The sequence below is a fragment of the Ascaphus truei genome, chromosome 4 (assembly GCF_040206685.1).
Source record: "Ascaphus truei isolate aAscTru1 chromosome 4, aAscTru1.hap1, whole genome shotgun sequence".
Classification (NCBI taxonomy): Eukaryota; Metazoa; Chordata; class Amphibia; order Anura; family Ascaphidae; genus Ascaphus; species Ascaphus truei.
Genome location: NC_134486.1, coordinates 166,745,541 through 166,762,251, shown reverse-complemented (window position 1 = coordinate 166,762,251; position 16,711 = coordinate 166,745,541).

Here is a 16,711-nt window from a genome sequence, read left to right as displayed (position 1 = left end):
AAAATGAACGTGCGCGTCTTTCACTCTTCCCGAGGGGCTTAGAAGAATTTTGTGATATTTTTTATTAAAATGGTGTATAAGGGTATATATATAAATATATTTTATGCACTGTATATGAGCTGGCGATTTCTAAGTCTGAGGTTCCGAGAGGGGGTAACCAGGCTCACTAATTAAGGTCAAGCCACTTGGCTGCCAGAATGCCCTGCTTCAGCACAGACCAGAAAGGCATTGTGATAAGCGTATCCCCGGTATAGTCAGGGGTTAATGGGAGTCCCCCCCGTCCCCCCAGTATACGCCCAGAACCATGGACCCGGTACTTGTGGTTCGGACTGTCTCCAACCAGCCATAATGTTGTGAGAGTGAAATTATGTCTAAGTCCAGCTTCGGTACATTAGAAGCAACTCTGAAACTTAAACTAAGCGTTTTTCGAAGCTACTTTTTGGCTAACTTCTTATAGGAAGGTCTAGGAGCTCTGAAAATGAACGTGCGCGTCTTTCACTCTTCCCGAGGGACTTAGAAGAATTTTGTGATATTTTTTATTAAAATGGTGTATAAGGGTATATATATAAATATATTTTATGCACTGTATATGAGCTGGCGATTTCTAAGTCTGTGGTTCCGAGAGGGGGTAACCAGGCTCACTAATTAAGGTCAAGCCACTTGGCTGCCAGAATGCCCTGCTTCAGCACAGACCAGAAAGGCATTGTGATAAGCGTATCCCCGGTATAGTCAGGGGTTAATGGGAGTCCCCCCCGTCCCCCCAGTATACGCCCAGAACCATGGACCCGGTACTTGTGGTTCGGACTGTCTCCAACCAGCCATAATGTTGTGAGAGTGAAATTATGTCTAAGTCCAGCTTTGGTACATTAGAAGCAACTCTGAAACTTAACCTAAGCGTTTTTCGAAGCTACTTTTTGGCTAACTTCTTATGGGAAGGTCTAGGAGCTCTGAAAATGAACGTGCGCGTCTTTCACTCTTCCCGAGGGACTTAGAAGAATTTTGTGATATTTTTTATTAAAATGGTGTATAAGGGTATATATATAAATATATTTTATGCACTGTATATGAGCTGGCGATTTCTAAGTCTGTGGTTCCGAGAGGGGGTAACCAGGCTCACTAATTAAGGTCAAGCCACTTGGCTGCCAGAATGCCCTGCTTCAGCACAGACCAGAAAGGCATTGTGATAAGCGTATCCCCGGTATAGTCAGGGGTTAATGGGAGTCCCCCCCGTCCCCCCAGTATACGCCCAGAAACATGGACCCGGTACTTGTGGTTCGGACTGTCTCCAACCAGCCATAATGTTGTGAGAGTGAAATTATGTCTAAGTCCAGCTTCGGTACATTAGAAGCAACTCTGAAACTTAACCTAAGCGTTTTTCGAAGCTACTTTTTGGCTAACTTCTTATAGGAAGGTCTAGGAGCTCTGAAAATGAACGTGCGCGTCTTTCACTCTTCCCGAGGGACTTAGAAGAATTTTGTGATATTTTTTATTAAAATGGTGTATAAGGGTATATATATAAATATATTTTATGCACTGTATATGAGCTGGCGATTTCTAAGTCTGTTGTTCCGAGAGGGGGTAACCAGGCTCACTAATAAAGGTCAAGGTACTTGGCTGCCAGAATGCCCTGCTTCAGCACAGACCAGAAAGGCATTGTGATAAGCGTATCCCCGGTATAGTCAGGGGTTAATGGGAGTCGTCCCTGTCCCCCCAGTATACGCCCAGAACCATGGACCCGGTACTTGTGGTTCGGACTGTCTCCAACCAGCCATAATGTTGTGAGAGTGAAATTATGTCTAAGTCCAGCTTTGGTACATTAGAAGCAACTCTGAAACTTCACCTAAGCGTTTTTCGAAGCTACTTTTTGGCTAACTTCTTATGGGAAGGTCTAGGAGCTCTGAAAATGAACGTGCGCGTCTTTCACTCTTCCCGAGGGACTTAGAAGAATTTTGTGATATTTTTTATTAAAATGGTGTATAAGGGTATATATATAAATATATTTTATGCACTGTATATGAGCTGGCGATTTCTAAGTCTGTGGTTCCGAGAGGGGGTAACCAGGCTCACTAATTAAGGTCAAGCCACTTGGCTGCCAGAATGCCCTGCTTCAGCACAGACCAGAAAGGCATTGTGATAAGCGTATCCCCGGTATAGTCAGGGGTTAATGGGAGTCCCCCCCGTCCCCCCAGTATACGCCCAGAACCATGGACCCGGTACTTGTGGTTCGGACTGTCTCCAACCAGCCATAATGTTGTGAGAGTGAAATTATGTCTAAGTCCAGCTTCGGTACATTAGAAGCAACTCTGAAACTTAACCTAAGCGTTTTTCGAAGCTAATTTTTGGCTAACTTCTTATAGGAAGGTCTAGGAGCTCTGAAAATGAACGTGCGCGTCTTTCACTCTTCCCGAGGGACTTAGAAGAATTTTGTGATATTTTTTATTAAAATGGTGTATAAGGGTATATATATAAATATATTTTATGCACTGTATATGAGCTGGCGATTTCTAAGTCTGTGGTTCCGAGAGGGGGTAACCAGGCTCACTAATTAAGGTCAAGCCACTTGGCTGCCAGAATGCCCTGCTTCAGCACAGACCAGAAAGGCATTGTGATAAGCGTATCCCCGGTATAGTCAGGGGTTAATGGGAGTCCCCCCCGTCCCCCCAGTATACGCCCAGAACCATGGACCCGGTACTTGTGGTTCGGACTGTCTCCAACCAGCCATAATGTTGTGAGAGTGAAATTATGTCTAAGTCCAGCTTCGGTACATTAGAAGCAACTCTGAAACTTAAACTAAGCGTTTTTCGAAGCTACTTTTTGGCTAACTTCTTATAGGAAGGTCTAGGAGCTCTGAAAATGAACGTGCGCGTCTTTCACTCTTCCCGAGGGACTTACTGTAGAAGAATTTTGTGATATTTTTTATTAAAATGGTGTATAAGGGTATATATATAAATATATTTTATGCACTGTATATGAGCTGGCGATTTCTAAGTCTGTTGTTCCGAGAGGGGGTAACCAGGCTCACTAATAAAGGTCAAGCCACTTGGATGCCAGAATGCCCTGCTTCAGCACAGACCAGAAAGGCATTGTGATAAGCGTATCCCCGGTATAGTCAGGGGTTAATGGGAGTCGTCCCCGTCCCCCCAGTATACGCCCAGAACCATGGACCCGGTACTTGTGGTTCGGACTGTCTCCAACCAGCCATAATGTTGTGAGAGTGAAATTATGTCTAAGTCCAGCTTTGGTACATTAGAAGCAACTCTGAAACTTCACCTAAGCGTTTTTCGAAGCTACTTTTTGGCTAACTTCTTATTAGAAGGTCTAGGAGCTCTGAAAATGAACGTGCGCGTCTTTCACTCTTCCCGAGGTACTTAGAAGAATTTTGTGATATTTTTTATTAAAATGGTGTATAAGGGTATATATATAAATATATTTTATGCACTGTATATGAGCTGGCGATTTCTAAGTCTGTGGTTCCGAGAGGGGGTAATCAGGCTCACTAATTAAGGTCAAGCCACTTGGCTGCCAGAATGCCCTGCTTCAGCACAGACCAGAAATGCATTGTGATAAGCGTATCCCCGGTATAGTCAGGGGTTAATGGGAGTCGTCCCCGTCCCCCCAGTATACGCCCAGAACCATGGACCCGGTACTTGTGGTTCGGACTGTCTCCAACCAGCCATAATGTTGTGAGAGTGAAATTATGTCTAAGTCCAGCTTCGGTACATTAGAAGCAACTCTGAAACTTAACCTAAGCGTTTTTCGAAGCTAATTTTTGGCTAACTTCTTATAGGAAGGTCTAGGAGCTCTGAAAATGAACGTGCGCGTCTTTCACTCTTCCCGAGGGACTTAGAAGAATTTTGTGATATTTTTTATTAAAATGGTGTATAAGGGTATATATATAAATATATTTTATGCACTGTATATGAGCTGGCGATTTCTAAGTCTGTGGTTCCGAGAGGGGGTAACCAGGCTCACTAATAAAGGTCAAGCCACTTGGATGCCAGAATGCCCTGCTTCAGCACAGACCAGAAAGGCATTGTGATAAGCGTATCCCCGGTATAGTCAGGGGTTAATGGGAGTCGTCCCCGTCCCCCCAGTATACGCCCAGAACCATGGACCCGGTACTTGTGGTTCGGACTGTCTCCAACCAGCCATAATGTTGTGAGAGTGAAATTATGTCTAAGTCCAGCTTTGGTACATTAGAAGCAACTCTGAAACTTCACCTAAGCGTTTTTCGAAGCTACTTTTTGGCTAACTTCTTATTAGAAGGTCTAGGAGATCTGAAAATGAACGTGCGCGTCTTTCACTCTTCCCGAGGTACTTAGAAGAATTTTGTGATATTTTTTATTAAAATGGTGTATAAGGGTATATATATAAATATATTTTATGCACTGTATATGAGCTGGCGATTTCTAAGTCTGTGGTTCCGAGAGGGGGTAATCAGGCTCACTAATTAAGGTCAAGCCACTTGGCTGCCAGAATGCCCTGCTTCAGCACAGACCAGAAATGCATTGTGATAAGCGTATCCCCGGTATAGTCAGGGGTTAATGGGAGTCGTCCCCGTCCCCCCAGTATACGCCCAGAACCATGGACCCGGTACTTGTGGTTCGGACTGTCTCCAACCAGCCATAATGTTGTGAGAGTGAAATTATGTCTAAGTCCAGCTTCGGTACATTAGAAGCAACTCTGAAACTTAACCTAAGCGTTTTTCGAAGCTACTTTTTGGCTAACTTCTTATAGGAAGGTCTAGGAGCTCTGAAAATGAACGTGCGCGTCTTTCACTCTTCCCGAGGGACTTAGAAGAATTTTGTGATATTTTTTATTAAAATGGTGTATAAGGGTATATATATAAATATATTTTATGCACTGTATATGAGCTGGCGATTTCTAAGTCTGTGGTTCCGAGAGGGGGTAACCAGGCTCACTAATAAAGGTCAAGCCACTTGGCTGCCAGAATGCCCTGCTTCAGCACAGACCGGAAAGGCATTGTAATAAGCGTATCCCCGGTATAGTCAGGGGTTAATGGGAGTCGTCCCCGTCCCCCCAGTATACGCCCAGAACCTTGGACCCGGTACTTGTGGTTCGGACTGTCTCCAACCAGCCATAATGTTGTGAGAGTGAAATTATGTCTAAGTCCAGCTTCGGTACATTAGAAGCAACTCTGAAACTTAAACTAAGCGTTTTTCGAAGCTACTTTTTGGCTAACTTCTTATAGGAAGGTCTAGGAGCTCTGAAAATGAACGTGCGCGTCTTTCACTCTTCCCGAGGGGCTTAGAAGAATTTTGTGATATTTTTTATTAAAATGGTGTATAAGGGTATATATATAAATATATTTTATGCACTGTATATGAGCTGGCGATTTCTAAGTCTGAGGTTCCGAGAGGGGGTAACCAGGCTCACTAATTAAGGTCAAGCCACTTGGCTGCCAGAATGCCCTGCTTCAGCACAGACCAGAAAGGCATTGTGATAAGCGTATCCCCGGTATAGTCAGGGGTTAATGGGAGTCCCCCCCGTCCCCCCAGTATACGCCCAGAACCATGGACCCGGTACTTGTGGTTCGGACTGTCTCCAACCAGCCATAATGTTGTGAGAGTGAAATTATGTCTAAGTCCAGCTTCGGTACATTAGAAGCAACTCTGAAACTTAAACTAAGCGTTTTTCGAAGCTACTTTTTGGCTAACTTCTTATAGGAAGGTCTAGGAGCTCTGAAAATGAACGTGCGCGTCTTTCACTCTTCCCGAGGGACTTAGAAGAATTTTGTGATATTTTTTATTAAAATGGTGTATAAGGGTATATATATAAATATATTTTATGCACTGTATATGAGCTGGCGATTTCTAAGTCTGTGGTTCCGAGAGGGGGTAACCAGGCTCACTAATTAAGGTCAAGCCACTTGGCTGCCAGAATGCCCTGCTTCAGCACAGACCAGAAAGGCATTGTGATAAGCGTATCCCCGGTATAGTCAGGGGTTAATGGGAGTCCCCCCCGTCCCCCCAGTATACGCCCAGAACCATGGACCCGGTACTTGTGGTTCGGACTGTCTCCAACCAGCCATAATGTTGTGAGAGTGAAATTATGTCTAAGTCCAGCTTTGGTACATTAGAAGCAACTCTGAAACTTAACCTAAGCGTTTTTCGAAGCTACTTTTTGGCTAACTTCTTATGGGAAGGTCTAGGAGCTCTGAAAATGAACGTGCGCGTCTTTCACTCTTCCCGAGGGACTTAGAAGAATTTTGTGATATTTTTTATTAAAATGGTGTATAAGGGTATATATATAAATATATTTTATGCACTGTATATGAGCTGGCGATTTCTAAGTCTGTGGTTCCGAGAGGGGGTAACCAGGCTCACTAATTAAGGTCAAGCCACTTGGCTGCCAGAATGCCCTGCTTCAGCACAGACCAGAAAGGCATTGTGATAAGCGTATCCCCGGTATAGTCAGGGGTTAATGGGAGTCCCCCCCGTCCCCCCAGTATACGCCCAGAAACATGGACCCGGTACTTGTGGTTCGGACTGTCTCCAACCAGCCATAATGTTGTGAGAGTGAAATTATGTCTAAGTCCAGCTTCGGTACATTAGAAGCAACTCTGAAACTTAACCTAAGCGTTTTTCGAAGCTACTTTTTGGCTAACTTCTTATAGGAAGGTCTAGGAGCTCTGAAAATGAACGTGCGCGTCTTTCACTCTTCCCGAGGGACTTAGAAGAATTTTGTGATATTTTTTATTAAAATGGTGTATAAGGGTATATATATAAATATATTTTATGCACTGTATATGAGCTGGCGATTTCTAAGTCTGTTGTTCCGAGAGGGGGTAACCAGGCTCACTAATAAAGGTCAAGGTACTTGGCTGCCAGAATGCCCTGCTTCAGCACAGACCAGAAAGGCATTGTGATAAGCGTATCCCCGGTATAGTCAGGGGTTAATGGGAGTCGTCCCTGTCCCCCCAGTATACGCCCAGAACCATGGACCCGGTACTTGTGGTTCGGACTGTCTCCAACCAGCCATAATGTTGTGAGAGTGAAATTATGTCTAAGTCCAGCTTTGGTACATTAGAAGCAACTCTGAAACTTCACCTAAGCGTTTTTCGAAGCTACTTTTTGGCTAACTTCTTATGGGAAGGTCTAGGAGCTCTGAAAATGAACGTGCGCGTCTTTCACTCTTCCCGAGGGACTTAGAAGAATTTTGTGATATTTTTTATTAAAATGGTGTATAAGGGTATATATATAAATATATTTTATGCACTGTATATGAGCTGGCGATTTCTAAGTCTGTGGTTCCGAGAGGGGGTAACCAGGCTCACTAATTAAGGTCAAGCCACTTGGCTGCCAGAATGCCCTGCTTCAGCACAGACCAGAAAGGCATTGTGATAAGCGTATCCCCGGTATAGTCAGGGGTTAATGGGAGTCCCCCCCGTCCCCCCAGTATACGCCCAGAACCATGGACCCGGTACTTGTGGTTCGGACTGTCTCCAACCAGCCATAATGTTGTGAGAGTGAAATTATGTCTAAGTCCAGCTTCGGTACATTAGAAGCAACTCTGAAACTTAACCTAAGCGTTTTTCGAAGCTAATTTTTGGCTAACTTCTTATAGGAAGGTCTAGGAGCTCTGAAAATGAACGTGCGCGTCTTTCACTCTTCCCGAGGGACTTAGAAGAATTTTGTGATATTTTTTATTAAAATGGTGTATAAGGGTATATATATAAATATATTTTATGCACTGTATATGAGCTGGCGATTTCTAAGTCTGTTGTTCCGAGAGGGGGTAACCAGGCTCACTAATAAAGGTCAAGCCACTTGGCTGCCAGAATGCCCTGCTTCAGCACAGACCGGAAAGGCATTGTAATAAGCGTATCCCCGGTATAGTCAGGGGTTAATGGGAGTCGTCCCCGTCCCCCCAGTATACGCCCAGAACCTTGGACCCGGTACTTGTGGTTCGGACTGTCTCCAACCAGCCATAATGTTGTGAGAGTGAAATTATGTCTAAGTCCAGCTTCGGTACATTAGAAGCAACTCTGAAACTTAAACTAAGCGTTTTTCGAAGCAACTTTTTGGCTAACTTCTTATAGGAAGGTCTAGGAGCTCTGAAAATGAACGTGCGCGTCTTTCACTCTTCCCGAGGGACTTAGAAGAATTTTGTGATATTTTTTATTAAAATGGTGTATAAGGGTATATATATAAATATATTTTATGCACTGTATATGAGCTGGCGATTTCTAAGTCTGTGGTTCCGAGAGGGGGTAACCAGGCTCACTAATTAAGGTCAAGCCACTTGGCTGCCAGAATGCCCTGCTTCAGCACAGACCAGAAAGGCATTGTGATAAGCGTATCCCCGGTATAGTCAGGGGTTAATGGGAGTCCCCCCCGTCCCCCCAGTATACGCCCAGAACCATGGACCCGGTACTTGTGGTTCGGACTGTCTCCAACCAGCCATAATGTTGTGAGAGTGAAATTATGTCTAAGTCCAGCTTCGGTACATTAGAAGCAACTCTGAAACTTAAACTAAGCGTTTTTCGAAGCTACTTTTTGGCTAACTTCTTATAGGAAGGTCTAGGAGCTCTGAAAATGAACGTGCGCGTCTTTCACTCTTCCCGAGGGACTTAGAAGAATTTTGTGATATTTTTTATTAAAATGGTGTATAAGGGTATATATATAAATATATTTTATGCACTGTATATGAGCTGGCGATTTCTAAGTCTGTTGTTCCGAGAGGGGGTAACCAGGCTCACTAATAAAGGTCAAGCCACTTGGATGCCAGAATGCCCTGCTTCAGCACAGACCAGAAAGGCATTGTGATAAGCGTATCCCCGGTATAGTCAGGGGTTAATGGGAGTCGTCCCCGTCCCCCCAGTATACGCCCAGAACCATGGACCCGGTACTTGTGGTTCGGACTGTCTCCAACCAGCCATAATGTTGTGAGAGTGAAATTATGTCTAAGTCCAGCTTTGGTACATTAGAAGCAACTCTGAAACTTCACCTAAGCGTTTTTCGAAGCTACTTTTTGGCTAACTTCTTATTAGAAGGTCTAGGAGCTCTGAAAATGAACGTGCGCGTCTTTCACTCTTCCCGAGGTACTTAGAAGAATTTTGTGATATTTTTTATTAAAATGGTGTATAAGGGTATATATATAAATATATTTTATGCACTGTATATGAGCTGGCGATTTCTAAGTCTGTGGTTCCGAGAGGGGGTAATCAGGCTCACTAATTAAGGTCAAGCCACTTGGCTGCCAGAATGCCCTGCTTCAGCACAGACCAGAAATGCATTGTGATAAGCGTATCCCCGGTATAGTCAGGGGTTAATGGGAGTCGTCCCCGTCCCCCCAGTATACGCCCAGAACCATGGACCCGGTACTTGTGGTTCGGACTGTCTCCAACCAGCCATAATGTTGTGAGAGTGAAATTATGTCTAAGTCCAGCTTCGGTACATTAGAAGCAACTCTGAAACTTAACCTAAGCGTTTTTCGAAGCTAATTTTTGGCTAACTTCTTATAGGAAGGTCTAGGAGCTCTGAAAATGAACGTGCGCGTCTTTCACTCTTCCCGAGGGACTTAGAAGAATTTTGTGATATTTTTTATTAAAATGGTGTATAAGGGTATATATATAAATATATTTTATGCACTGTATATGAGCTGGCGATTTCTAAGTCTGTGGTTCCGAGAGGGGGTAACCAGGCTCACTAATTAAGGTCAAGCCACTTGGCTGCCAGAATGCCCTGCTTCAGCACAGACCAGAAAGGCATTGTGATAAGCGTATCCCCGGTATAGTCAGGGGTTAATGGGAGTCCCCCCCGTCCCCCCAGTATACGCCCAGAACCATGGACCCGGTACTTGTGGTTCGGACTGTCTCCAACCAGCCATAATGTTGTGAGAGTGAAATTATGTCTAAGTCCAGCTTTGGTACATTAGAAGCAACTCTGAAACTTAACCTAAGCGTTTTTCGAAGCTACTTTTTGGCTAACTTCTTATGGGAAGGTCTAGGAGCTCTGAAAATGAACGTGCGCGTCTTTCACTCTTCCCGAGGGACTTAGAAGAATTTTGTGATATTTTTTATTAAAATGGTGTATAAGGGTATATATATAAATATATTTTATGCACTGTATATGAGCTGGCGATTTCTAAGTCTGTTGTTCCGAGAGGGGGTAACCAGGCTCACTAATAAAGGTCAAGCCACTTGGATGCCAGAATGCCCTGCTTCAGCACAGACCAGAAAGGCATTGTGATAAGCGTATCCCCGGTATAGTCAGGGGTTAATGGGAGTCGTCCCCGTCCCCCCAGTATACGCCCAGAACCATGGACCCGGTACTTGTGGTTCGGACTGTCTCCAACCAGCCATAATGTTGTGAGAGTGAAATTATGTCTAAGTCCAGCTTTGGTACATTAGAAGCAACTCTGAAACTTCACCTAAGCGTTTTTCGAAGCTACTTTTTGGCTAACTTCTTATTAGAAGGTCTAGGAGCTCTGAAAATGAACGTGCGCGTCTTTCACTCTTCCCGAGGTACTTAGAAGAATTTTGTGATATTTTTTATTAAAATGGTGTATAAGGGTATATATATAAATATATTTTATGCACTGTATATGAGCTGGCGATTTCTAAGTCTGTGGTTCCGAGAGGGGGTAATCAGGCTCACTAATTAAGGTCAAGCCACTTGGCTGCCAGAATGCCCTGCTTCAGCACAGACCAGAAAGGCATTGTGATAAGCGTATCCCCGGTATAGTCAGGGGTTAATGGGAGTCCCCCCCGTCCCCCCAGTATACGCCCAGAACCATGGACCCGGTACTTGTGGTTCGGACTGTCTCCAACCAGCCATAATGTTGTGAGAGTGAAATTATGTCTAAGTCCAGCTTTGGTACATTAGAAGCAACTCTGAAACTTAACCTAAGCGTTTTTCGAAGCTACTTTTTGGCTAACTTCTTATGGGAAGGTCTAGGAGCTCTGAAAATGAACGTGCGCGTCTTTCACTCTTCCCGAGGGACTTAGAAGAATTTTGTGATATTTTTTATTAAAATGGTGTATAAGGGTATATATATAAATATATTTTATGCACTGTATATGAGCTGGCGATTTCTAAGTCTGTGGTTCCGAGAGGGGGTAACCAGGCTCACTAATTAAGGTCAAGCCACTTGGCTGCCAGAATGCCCTGCTTCAGCACAGACCAGAAAGGCATTGTGATAAGCGTATCCCCGGTATAGTCAGGGGTTAATGGGAGTCCCCCCCGTCCCCCCAGTATACGCCCAGAAACATGGACCCGGTACTTGTGGTTCGGACTGTCTCCAACCAGCCATAATGTTGTGAGAGTGAAATTATGTCTAAGTCCAGCTTCGGTACATTAGAAGCAACTCTGAAACTTAACCTAAGCGTTTTTCGAAGCTACTTTTTGGCTAACTTCTTATAGGAAGGTCTAGGAGCTCTGAAAATGAACGTGCGCGTCTTTCACTCTTCCCGAGGGACTTAGAAGAATTTTGTGATATTTTTTATTAAAATGGTGTATAAGGGTATATATATAAATATATTTTATGCACTGTATATGAGCTGGCGATTTCTAAGTCTGTTGTTCCGAGAGGGGGTAACCAGGCTCACTAATAAAGGTCAAGGTACTTGGCTGCCAGAATGCCCTGCTTCAGCACAGACCAGAAAGGCATTGTGATAAGCGTATCCCCGGTATAGTCAGGGGTTAATGGGAGTCGTCCAAGTCCCCCCAGTATACGCCCAGAACCATGGACCCGGTACTTGTGGTTCGGACTGTCTCCAACCAGCCATAATGTTGTGAGAGTGAAATTATGTCTAAGTCCAGCTTTGGTACATTAGAAGCAACTCTGAAACTTCACCTAAGCGTTTTTCGAAGCTACTTTTTGGCTAACTTCTTATGGGAAGGTCTAGGAGCTCTGAAAATGAACGTGCGCGTCTTTCACTCTTCCCGAGGGACTTAGAAGAATTTTGTGATATTTTTTATTAAAATGGTGTATAAGGGTATATATATAAATATATTTTATGCACTGTATATGAGCTGGCGATTTCTAAGTCTGTGGTTCCGAGAGGGGGTAACCAGGCTCACTAATTAAGGTCAAGCCACTTGGCTGCCAGAATGCCCTGCTTCAGCACAGACCAGAAAGGCATTGTGATAAGCGTATCCCCGGTATAGTCAGGGGTTAATGGGAGTCCCCCCCGTCCCCCCAGTATACGCCCAGAACCATGGACCCGGTACTTGTGGTTCGGACTGTCTCCAACCAGCCATAATGTTGTGAGAGTGAAATTATGTCTAAGTCCAGCTTCGGTACATTAGAAGCAACTCTGAAACTTAACCTAAGCGTTTTTCGAAGCTAATTTTTGGCTAACTTCTTATAGGAAGGTCTAGGAGCTCTGAAAATGAACGTGCGCGTCTTTCACTCTTCCCGAGGGACTTAGAAGAATTTTGTGATATTTTTTATTAAAATGGTGTATAAGGGTATATATATAAATATATTTTATGCACTGTATATGAGCTGGCGATTTCTAAGTCTGTTGTTCCGAGAGGGGGTAACCAGGCTCACTAATAAAGGTCAAGCCACTTGGCTGCCAGAATGCCCTGCTTCAGCACAGACCGGAAAGGCATTGTAATAAGCGTATCCCCGGTATAGTCAGGGGTTAATGGGAGTCGTCCCCGTCCCCCCAGTATACGCCCAGAACCTTGGACCCGGTACTTGTGGTTCGGACTGTCTCCAACCAGCCATAATGTTGTGAGAGTGAAATTATGTCTAAGTCCAGCTTCGGTACATTAGAAGCAACTCTGAAACTTAAACTAAGCGTTTTTCGAAGCAACTTTTTGGCTAACTTCTTATTAGAAGGTCTAGGAGCTCTGAAAATGAACGTGCGCGTCTTTCACTCTTCCCGAGGTACTTAGAAGAATTTTGTGATATTTTTTATTAAAATGGTGTATAAGGGTATATATATAAATATATTTTATGCACTGTATATGAGCTGGCGATTTCTAAGTCTGTGGTTCCGAGAGGGGGTAATCAGGCTCACTAATTAAGGTCAAGCCACTTGGCTGCCAGAATGCCCTGCTTCAGCACAGACCAGAAATGCATTGTGATAAGCGTATCCCCGGTATAGTCAGGGGTTAATGGGAGTCCCCCCCGTCCCCCCAGTATACGCCCAGAACCATGGACCCGGTACTTGTGGTTCGGACTGTCTCCAACCAGCCATAATGTTGTGAGAGTGAAATTATGTCTAAGTCCAGCTTCGGTACATTAGAAGCAACTCTGAAACTTAACCTAAGCGTTTTTCGAAGCTAATTTTTGGCTAACTTCTTATAGGAAGGTCTAGGAGCTCTGAAAATGAACGTGCGCGTCTTTCACTCTTCCCGAGGGACTTAGAAGAATTTTGTGATATTTTTTATTAAAATGGTGTATAAGGGTATATATATAAATATATTTTATGCACTGTATATGAGCTGGCGATTTCTAAGTCTGTGGTTCCGAGAGGGGGTAACCAGGCTCACTAATTAAGGTCAAGCCACTTGGCTGCCAGAATGCCCTGCTTCAGCACAGACCAGAAAGGCATTGTGATAAGCGTATCCCCGGTATAGTCAGGGGTTAATGGGAGTCCCCCCCGTCCCCCCAGTATACGCCCAGAACCATGGACCCGGTACTTGTGGTTCGGACTGTCTCCAACCAGCCATAATGTTGTGAGAGTGAAATTATGTCTAAGTCCAGCTTTGGTACATTAGAAGCAACTCTGAAACTTAACCTAAGCGTTTTTCGAAGCTACTTTTTGGCTAACTTCTTATGGGAAGGTCTAGGAGCTCTGAAAATGAACGTGCGCGTCTTTCACTCTTCCCGAGGGACTTAGAAGAATTTTGTGATATTTTTTATTAAAATGGTGTATAAGGGTATATATATAAATATATTTTATGCACTGTATATGAGCTGGCGATTTCTAAGTCTGTGGTTCCGAGAGGGGGTAACCAGGCTCACTAATTAAGGTCAAGCCACTTGGCTGCCAGAATGCCCTGCTTCAGCACAGACCAGAAAGGCATTGTGATAAGCGTATCCCCGGTATAGTCAGGGGTTAATGGGAGTCCCCCCCGTCCCCCCAGTATACGCCCAGAAACATGGACCCGGTACTTGTGGTTCGGACTGTCTCCAACCAGCCATAATGTTGTGAGAGTGAAATTATGTCTAAGTCCAGCTTCGGTACATTAGAAGCAACTCTGAAACTTAACCTAAGCGTTTTTCGAAGCTACTTTTTGGCTAACTTCTTATAGGAAGGTCTAGGAGCTCTGAAAATGAACGTGCGCGTCTTGCACTCTTCCCGAGGGACTTAGAAGAATTTTGTGATATTTTTTATTAAAATGGTGTATAAGGGTATATATATAAATATATTTTATGCACTGTATATGAGCTGGCGATTTCTAAGTCTGTTGTTCCGAGAGGGGGTAACCAGGCTCACTAATAAAGGTCAAGGTACTTGGCTGCCAGAATGCCCTGCTTCAGCACAGACCAGAAAGGCATTGTGATAAGCGTATCCCCGGTATAGTCAGGGGTTAATGGGAGTCGTCCCTGTCCCCCCAGTATACGCCCAGAACCATGGACCCGGTACTTGTGGTTCGGACTGTCTCCAACCAGCCATAATGTTGTGAGAGTGAAATTATGTCTAAGTCCAGCTTTGGTACATTAGAAGCAACTCTGAAACTTCACCTAAGCGTTTTTCGAAGCTACTTTTTGGCTAACTTCTTATGGGAAGGTCTAGGAGCTCTGAAAATGAACGTGCGCGTCTTTCACTCTTCCCGAGGGACTTAGAAGAATTTTGTGATATTTTTTATTAAAATGGTGTATAAGGGTATATATATAAATATATTTTATGCACTGTATATGAGCTGGCGATTTCTAAGTCTGTGGTTCCGAGAGGGGGTAACCAGGCTCACTAATTAAGGTCAAGCCACTTGGCTGCCAGAATGCCCTGCTTCAGCACAGACCAGAAAGGCATTGTGATAAGCGTATCCCCGGTATAGTCAGGGGTTAATGGGAGTCCCCCCCGTCCCCCCAGTATACGCCCAGAACCATGGACCCGGTACTTGTGGTTCGGACTGTCTCCAACCAGCCATAATGTTGTGAGAGTGAAATTATGTCTAAGTCCAGCTTCGGTACATTAGAAGCAACTCTGAAACTTAACCTAAGCGTTTTTCGAAGCTAATTTTTGGCTAACTTCTTATAGGAAGGTCTAGGAGCTCTGAAAATGAACGTGCGCGTCTTTCACTCTTCCCGAGGGACTTAGAAGAATTTTGTGATATTTTTTATTAAAATGGTGTATAAGGGTATATATATAAATATATTTTATGCACTGTATATGAGCTGGCGATTTCTAAGTCTGTTGTTCCGAGAGGGGGTAACCAGGCTCACTAATAAAGGTCAAGCCACTTGGCTGCCAGAATGCCCTGCTTCAGCACAGACCGGAAAGGCATTGTAATAAGCGTATCCCCGGTATAGTCAGGGGTTAATGGGAGTCGTCCCCGTCCCCCCAGTATACGCCCAGAACCTTGGACCCGGTACTTGTGGTTCGGACTGTCTCCAACCAGCCATAATGTTGTGAGAGTGAAATTATGTCTAAGTCCAGCTTCGGTACATTAGAAGCAACTCTGAAACTTAAACTAAGCGTTTTTCGAAGCAACTTTTTGGCTAACTTCTTATAGGAAGGTCTAGGAGCTCTGAAAATGAACGTGCGCGTCTTTCACTCTTCCCGAGGGACTTAGAAGAATTTTGTGATATTTTTTATTAAAATGGTGTATAAGGGTATATATATAAATATATTTTATGCACTGTATATGAGCTGGCGATTTCTAAGTCTGTGGTTCCGAGAGGGGGTAACCAGGCTCACTAATTAAGGTCAAGCCACTTGGCTGCCAGAATGCCCTGCTTCAGCACAGACCAGAAAGGCATTGTGATAAGCGTATCCCCGGTATAGTCAGGGGTTAATGGGAGTCCCCCCCGTCCCCCCAGTATACGCCCAGAACCATGGACCCGGTACTTGTGGTTCGGACTGTCTCCAACCAGCCATAATGTTGTGAGAGTGAAATTATGTCTAAGTCCAGCTTCGGTACATTAGAAGCAACTCTGAAACTTAAACTAAGCGTTTTTCGAAGCTACTTTTTGGCTAACTTCTTATAGGAAGGTCTAGGAGCTCTGAAAATGAACGTGCGCGTCTTTCACTCTTCCCGAGGGACTTAGAAGAATTTTGTGATATTTTTTATTAAAATGGTGTATAAGGGTATATATATAAATATATTTTATGCACTGTATATGAGCTGGCGATTTCTAAGTCTGTTGTTCCGAGAGGGGGTAACCAGGCTCACTAATAAAGGTCAAGCCACTTGGATGCCAGAATGCCCTGCTTCAGCACAGACCAGAAAGGCATTGTGATAAGCGTATCCCCGGTATAGTCAGGGGTTAATGGGAGTCGTCCCCGTCCCCCCAGTATACGCCCAGAACCATGGACCCGGTACTTGTGGTTCGGACTGTCTCCAACCAGCCATAATGTTGTGAGAGTGAAATTATGTCTAAGTCCAGCTTTGGTACATTAGAAGCAACTCTGAAACTTCACCTAAGCGTTTTTCGAAGCTACTTTTTGGCTAACTTCTTATTAGAAGGTCTAGGAGCTCTGAAAATGAACGTGCGCGTCTTTCACTCTTCCCGAGGTACTTAGAAGAATTTTGTGATATTTTTTATTAAAATGGTGTATAAG